The sequence below is a fragment of the Halichoerus grypus genome, chromosome X (genome assembly GCF_964656455.1).
Source record: "Halichoerus grypus chromosome X, mHalGry1.hap1.1, whole genome shotgun sequence".
In the NCBI taxonomy this organism is placed as follows: domain Eukaryota; kingdom Metazoa; phylum Chordata; class Mammalia; order Carnivora; family Phocidae; genus Halichoerus; species Halichoerus grypus.
The window spans coordinates 25,604,905-25,613,103 of record NC_135727.1 but is presented as its reverse complement, the minus strand read 5'-3'; positions in this window follow the sequence as shown (position 1 = coordinate 25,613,103).

Genomic DNA, 8,199 nt, shown 5'->3' with positions numbered 1-8,199 from the left:
TTGTAGGAATATGGTTAGAAAGGTTAAGTACAAAATATGCTGAGACTCAAAAAAATGCTGAGGACAGACAAAAGGGCTTTGATAACTGTGTTAAATGTTAGAATAAAAACCAGGACAATAGAAGCCATTTGCTAGAGACACAATATTAACAGATGACAGGAAGAAAGAAAATGATCAACTCTATTTTGTGCCCAACCTTTATTAGAAAAAGAAATACCTTCCTATTGGAACCCATTGCACAAAATGTGGTTAGGGGTGAGCTGAGGGCCAATAAATGGGAAGGATAGTGAGAAAGTATTAATTTTCTTTCAATGTTTTAAATTTGCAGGCCAGATGTATTATATATAAGGGGAATGGAACAAATTCCAGATGTAGTCATTGAACCTCTGTTGCTAATCTTTGAGAAATCACATGAATAGGAGAGTTATCAGAAGAAGGAAAATGTACAAATGTTTCTCTGATTCAAAAATGTTGTTCCGATTCACTTTTTTCCAGAGAGTTGACAAATATAAATCCTTTCAATTACAGACCAAAGGCATGTTGGTATTGATCACCTTCCAATAGTTATATTAATAAAGAGGTAAGTTTTTGAGCATTTGGCAAAAAATTAGTAAATACAAAGGGTACCCTTGATTCAATAGAAATAAATACTGTTAAACTAATTTAATTACCTTTATTAAAAGGGTTACTAAACTGGTAGAGTTATGGTTAAGGGAAAACTAAAGGGATGATATATCTAGATTTCAGCAAGACATTGAAAAAATTTCTTACTTTATCTCTCATATAAGTGTCTCTTCTTTGCAAGGCCATTGCACATTTGAAAGTATATTTTAATCAAATGCTCCCTTATCTCCACCTCACTGGATTTTGAACTCAAAGATGGGGCCTATTTATTAGTTCACTTGACAGAAAATATAGAAAAGAACCAAATGGAAATTTCATAAATGAAAAAAAAAACTAAAACTGAAATAAAAACTGAATTGCTAAGCTCAGCAGCAGAATGGAGGGGGCAGAGGAAAGAATCTTGTTCACACATTTGTGTACAAGGTTTTGTTTTCATATCTGTTCAAATGTTGGACCTGTTGTCAATGGAAGAATGGAGTTTCTGAGTCATATGGTAGTTCTGTATTTAATTTATTGAGGAACTTCCAAACTGTTTTCCAAAGTGGCTGATCCATTTTACATTCCCACCAGTAGTATTTGAGGGTTCCTGTTTATTTTGCATCCTTGCTAATACCTGTTATTTTCTTTTTTTAAAAAAGTTATGGTTATCCCAGTAATTGTGAAGTGGTATCTCATTACAGTTTGGATTTGCATTTTGTTAATGACTAATAATGTTGAACACCTTTTCATGTGCTTGTTGGTTATCTGACTATCTTTGGAGAAATGTCTATTCAGATTTTTTGCCCATTTTAAAATTCAGTTGTTTGTCTTTTTGTTGTTGTGTTGTAAGACTTCTATATATATTCAGAATACTAGACCCTTATAAGACACATGATTTAAAAATATTTTTTCTCATTCTGTGGGTTATGTTTTCACTCTCTTGATAATTTTGATGCACAAACAATGGTATATATTGTTATATTTGCCTACTATTTACTTTTACTGAAGAACTTTATATTTTCACATGGCTTTAAATTAAATTTCATAGGTTTGAATCTAGTGGCCTTTCTTTTCAATTTGAAAGGCTCCATTTATCATCTTTTGTAGGGCAGGTCTATTGTTAATGAACTCCCTTGGCTTTTGTTTATCTGGGAATGTCTTAATTTTTCCCTAATTTTGGAAGGACAGTTTTGCCACACATAAAATTCTCAGTTGATAGGTTTTTCCCTCCAGCACTTTAAATTTGTCATCCTGCTGCCTTGAGTCCTGCAATCTTTCTGCTGAAAAATCCATTGATAATCTTATTGAGGATTCCTTGTATGTGAGGAGTCACTTTTAGTGCTTTTTAGATTGTCTTGTAGTTCAACAGTTTGATTATAATGTGTCTCTGTGTGGGTCTCTGGGTTTAACCTACTTGAAGTTCATTGAGTTTCTTGTATTTGTTTATCCATGTCTTTACTCAAATTTGGGAAATTTTTTGCCATTATTTTCATAAAGAAGCTCCCTACTCACCTTCCCCTCCTCTCTCTTCTCCTTTTGGGACTCCCATAATGGATATATTGGTCCTCTTGTTGGTGACCCATAAAGTCCCTTGGGCTGTTAGGGAGGTGGATGTGACTACAAAAAGGGAACATAAGGGATCCTTGTGGTGATGGAAGTGATCTGCATCTTGACTTTGTCAATGGCAATATACTACTTTTGATACAGTACTATAGTTGTTCATGATATTATTATTGGGGGAAAACTGGGTATAGAGTACACTGGATTTCTCTGTATTATTTTTTATTAAGTTTTTAATTTTAATTCCAGTATAGTTAACATACAGTATATTAGTTTCAGGTGTACAATATAGTGATTCAGCAATCCTTTACATTACTCAGTGTTCATCATGAAAAATGTACTCTTTAATTACCATCAACTATTTCACCCATCCCCTCACACACCTCTCTTCTGGTAAACATAAGTTAGTTCTCTATAGTTAAGAGTCTGTTTCTTTGTTTGACACTTTATTCCTTTGCTCATTTGTTTTGTTTCTTAAATTCCATGTATGAATGAAATCATATGGTATTTGTCTTTCTCAGACTTATTTTTCTTAACATTATACTCTCTAGATCCATCCATGTTGTTGCAAATGGCAAGATTTCATTCTTTTTTATGGATGAATGATATTCCATTGTATATATATATACCACCTCTTCTTTATCCATTCACCCATCAGTGGACACTTAGGCTGCTTTCATAATTTGGCTATTGTAAATAATGATGCAATAAACATAAGGGTGCAGGTATCCCTTTGAATTAGTATGTTGTCTTTTTTGAGTAAATAACCAGTAGTGAAATTACTGGATCACGGGGTAGTTCTATTTTTAAGGTTTTGAGGAATCTCCATACTATTTTCCAGAGTGGCGGTGCCAGTTTGCATTCCCACCAACAGTGCACAAGAGTTCTTTTTTCTCCACATCCATGCCAACACTTGTTATTTCTTGTGTTTTTGATTTTAGCCATTCTGACAGGTATGAGGTGATTGTAGTTTTGATTTGCACTTCCCTGTTGAGGAGTGATGTTGAGCATTTTTCACGTGTCTGTTAGCCATCTGGATGTCTTCTTTGCAGAAATAAATTTTCATGTTTTCTGCTCATTTTTAAATTGGACTCTTTTGGGTGTTGAGTTGCATCAGTTCTTTATATATTTTGGATACTAACCCTTTATCAGATAGGTCATTTGCAAATATCTTCTCCCATTTAGGAGCTTGACTTTTAGTTTTATTGACTGTTTCCTTCACTGTGAAGAAACATTTTTATTTTGATGTAGTCCCAACAGTTTATTTTTGCTTTTATTTCCCTTGTCTCAGAAGACGTATCTAGAAAGAAGTTGCGATAGTCAATGTCAGAGAAATTACCACCTGCCCTCTCTGTATTATTTATTACATCAGCATGTGAATCTAAAATTATCTCGAAGTAAAAACCTTAAGTAAAAAATCAATTACCTAATAAAAAGAATGGGGTAGTTCCACTTCCATGACAGTTTAAGGAGTTTTGTGGTACCCCTTTCCAGCGAAATAAGCAAAGTTAAAAAAAATAGACCATTCTAATCATTTATTTTATTTTATTTTTTTAAATTTTATTTTATTATGTTAGTCACCATACAATACATCATTAGTTTTTGATGTGGTGATACATGATTCATTGTTTTGTATAACACCCAATGCTCCATGCAGTATGTGCCCTCCTTAATACCCATCACCGGGCTAACCCATCCTCCCACCCCACTCCCCTCTAAAACCCTCAGTTTGTTTCTCAGAGTCCATAGTCCCTCATTGTTCATCTCTCCCTCTGATTTCCACCCTTCATTTTTCCCTTCCTTCTCCTAATGTCCTCCATGCTATTCCTTATGTTCCACAAATAAGTGACAACAAATGATAACTCACTTTCTCTACCTGACTTATTTCACTTAGCATAATCTCCTCCACTCCCATCCATGTGGATGTAAAAGTTGGGTATTCATCCTTTCTGATGGCTGAGTAATATTCCATTGTAGATATGGACCACATCTTCTTTATCCATTCATCTGTTGAAGGGCATCTTGGGTCCTTCCACAGTTTGGCTATTGTGGACATTGCTGCTATGAACATGGGGTGCATATGGCCCTTCTTTTCACTACACCTGTGTCTTTGGGGTAAATACCCAGGAGTGCAATTCCTGGGTCATACGGTAGCTCTATCTTTAATTTTTTGAGGCACCTCCACACTGTTTTCCAAAGCAGCTGTACCAACTTGCATTCCCACCAGTGCAAGAGGGTTCCCCTTTCTCCACAACCTCTCCAACATTTGTTGTTTCTAGCCCTGTCATTTTTTGCCATTCTAACTGGTATAAGGTGGTATCTCAATGTGATTTTGATTTGAATTTCCCTGATGGCTAATGATGATGAACATTTTTTCATGTGTCTGTTAGCCATTTGTGTGTCTTCTTCAGAGAAGTGTCTGTTCATGTCTTCTGCCCATTTTTTGACTTGATTATTTGTTTTTTGGGTGTTGAGTTTGAGAAGTTGTTTATAGATCTTGGATACCAGCCCTTTAACTGTAGTGTCATTTGCAAATATCTTTCTGTGGGTTGCCTCTTTGTTTTGTTGACTGTTTCCTTTGCTGTGCAGAAGTTTTTATCTTGATGAAGTCCCAAAAGTTCATTTTTGCTTTTGTTTCACTAGCTTTTGGAGATTAATCTTGAAAGAAGTTGCTGTGGCTGATGTCGAAGAGGTTATTGCCTATGTTCTCCTCTAGGATTTTGATGGATTCCTGTCTCACATTGAAGTCTTTCATCCATTTTGAGTTTTTCATTGTGTGTGGTGTTAGAGAATGGTCGAGTTTCATTCTTCTGCATGTGGCTGTCCAATTTTCCCAGCACCATTTATTGAAGAGACTGTCTTTTTTCCATTGCATATTTTTTCCTGCTTTGTTGAAGGTTATTTGACCATAGAGTTGAGGGTCCATATCTGGGCTCTTTATTCTGTTCCATTGGTTTGTATGTCTGTTTTTGTGCCAGTACCATGCTGTCTTGGTGATCACTGCTTTGTAACATAGCTTGAAATCGGACAACGTGATGCCCCCAGCTTTGTTTTTGTTTTTCAACAATTCGTTGGCGATTCGGGGTCTTTTCTGATTCCATACAAATTTTAGGATTGTTTGTTCCAGCACTTTGAAAAATGTCATTGGAATTTTGATCGGGATGGCATTGAAGGTATAGATTGCTCTGGGTAGCATAGACATTTTAACAATGTTTATTCTTCTGATACATGAGCATGGCATATTTTTCCATCTTTTTGTGTCTTCAATTTCTTTCATGAGTGTTTTGTAGTTTATGTAGGGTTTTCCACATAAAGTATCATGTCGTCTGCGAAGAGAGAGAGTTTGACTTCTTCTTTGCCAATTTGAATACCTTTTATTTCTTTTTGTTGTCTGATTGCTCTTGCTAGGACTTCTAGTACTATGTTGAACAATAGTGGTGAGAGTGGGCATCCTTGACGTGTTCCTGATCTTAAGGGAAAGTCTCTCAGCTTTTCTCCATTGAGAATGATATTCGCTGTGGTTTTTTCATAGATGGATTTTATGAACTTGAGGAATGTTCCTTCTATCCCTATACTCTGAAGAGTTTTAATCAGGAAAGGATGTTGTGTTTTGTCAAATGCTTTTTCTGCATCAATTGAGAGGACCATTTGGTCTTCGCTCTGCTCTTATTAATGTGTTCTATCACATTGATTGATTGTGAATGTTGAACCACCCTTGCATCCCAGGGACAAATCCCACTTGGTCGTGGTGGATGAATCTTCTAATGTATTCTTGGATCCTATTAGCTAGGATTGTGTTGAGGATTTTGGAATCCATATGAATCATGGATATTGGTCTGAAATTCTCCTTTTTGATGGGATCTTTGCCTGGTTTGGGAATTAAGATAATGCTGGCCTCATAGAATGAGTCTGGAAGCTTTCTTTCTGTTCCTATTTTTTGAAATAGCTTCAGGAGAATAGCTATTATTTCTTCTCTGAATGTTTGGTAGAATTCCCCAGGGAATCCATCAGGCCCTGGACTCTTGTTTTTTGGGAGGTTTTGGATTACTGCTTCAATCTTATTACTGGTTATTGGCCTATTCAGGTTGTCAATTTCTTCCTGTTTCAGTCTTGGCAGCTTATAGGTTTCCAGGAAGGCCTCCATTTCATCCAGATTGCTCAGTTTCTTGGCATATAGTTGTTGATAATAATTTCTAATAATTGTTTCTATTTCCTTGGTGTCAGTCGTGAGCTCTCCCCTTTCATTCATCATTTTATTAATTTGGGTCCTTTCTCTTTTCTTTTGGATAAGTCTGGCCAGTATTGATCTTATGAATTCTTTCAAAGAACCAGCTTCTAGTTTCGTTGATCTGATCTACTGTGTTTCTGGTTTCTAATTCATTGATCTCTGCTCTAATCTTAATTATTTCTCTTCTAATCCGTGGCTTAGGCACCCTTTGTTGCTTTTTCTCTAGTTCTTTAAGGTGTAAAGTTAGTTGGTCAATTCAGGATTTTTCTATTTTTTTGGATGAGGCTTGGATGTCTATGTATTTCCCGCTTAGAACCGCCTTTGCAGTATCCCATAGGTTTTGGACTGATGTGTTTTCATTCATTGGTTTCCATGAATTGTTTAAATTATTCTTTGATTTCCTGGTTGACCCAAACATTCTTGAGCAGAGTGGTCTTTAGCTTCCAAGTGTTTGAACTTCTGCCAAATGTTTTCTTGTGATTGAGTTCCAGTTTTAAAGCATTATGGTCTGAGAATATGCAGGGAATAATTCCAATCTTTTGGTATCGGTTGAGACCTGATTTGTGACCCAGTATGTAGTCTATTCTGGAGAAAGTTCTATGTGTGCTCGAGAAGAATGAGTATTCCGTTGTTTTAGGGTGGAATGTTCTGTATATATCTATGAGGTCCATCTGGTCCAGTGTGTCATTCAAAGCTCTTGTTTCTTTGTTGATTTTCTGCTTAGATAATCTGTCAGTTGCTGAGAGTGGAGTATTGAGGTCTTCTACAATTAACATATTGTTATCAATACAACTCTTTATTTTGGTTAACAGTTGGCTTATGTAGATTGCTGCTCCCATGTTGGGGGCATAGATATTTACAATTGTTAGATCTTCTTGTTGGATAGACCCTTTAAGAATGATATAGTGTCCTTCTGTGTCTCTAACTACAGTCTTGAGCTTAAAATCTAATTTGTCTGATATAAGAATTGCTACCCCAGCTTTCTTTTGAGGTCCGCTGGCATGGAAGATAGATCTCCATCCCTTCACTTTTAGTCTGGATGTATCTTTAGGTTCAAAATGAGTCTCTTGTAGGCAGCATATGGATGTTTCCTGTCTTTTTATCCAATCTGCAACCCTGTGCCATTTTATGGGAGCATTTAGGCCATTCACGTTGAGAGTGATTATTGAAAGATATGAATTAATTGTCATCATTTTGCCTGTGAAGGCCTTGTTTTTATAGACTGCCCCTGTAAATTTCTGTTGTAGATCACTCTTGGGGTCTTTCTCCTTTTATAGAACCCCCCTTAATATTTCTTGCAGGGCCAGCTTAGTTGTCACATATTCTTTCAGTTTCTGTCATTCTTGGAAGCTCTGCATCTCTCCATCCATTCTAAATGACAGCCTTGCTGGATAAGGTATTCTTGGCTTCATGTTCTTCTCGTTTAGTGCCCTGAATATGTCTTGCCAGGCCTTTCTGGCTTGCCAGGTCTCTGTGGATAGGTCTGACGTTATTCTGATATTCCTCCCTCTGTACGTAAGGAATCTCTTCCCCCTAACTGCCCTTAAGATGGTTTTCTTGGTTCTAAGATTTGCGAGTTTTACTATTACATGCCGGGGTGTTGGCCTGTTTTCCTTGATCTTGGGAGGGGTCCTCTCTGCCTCTAGGACATGAATGTTTGTTTCATTCCCCAGATTAGGGAAGTTCTCAGGTACAATTTGCTCAAATATATCTTCTAGTCCCCTCTCTCTCTCCACCCCCTCCGGGATTCCAATCATTCTGACATTGGAACACTTCATGGTGTCACTTATTTCTCTGATTCTATTTTC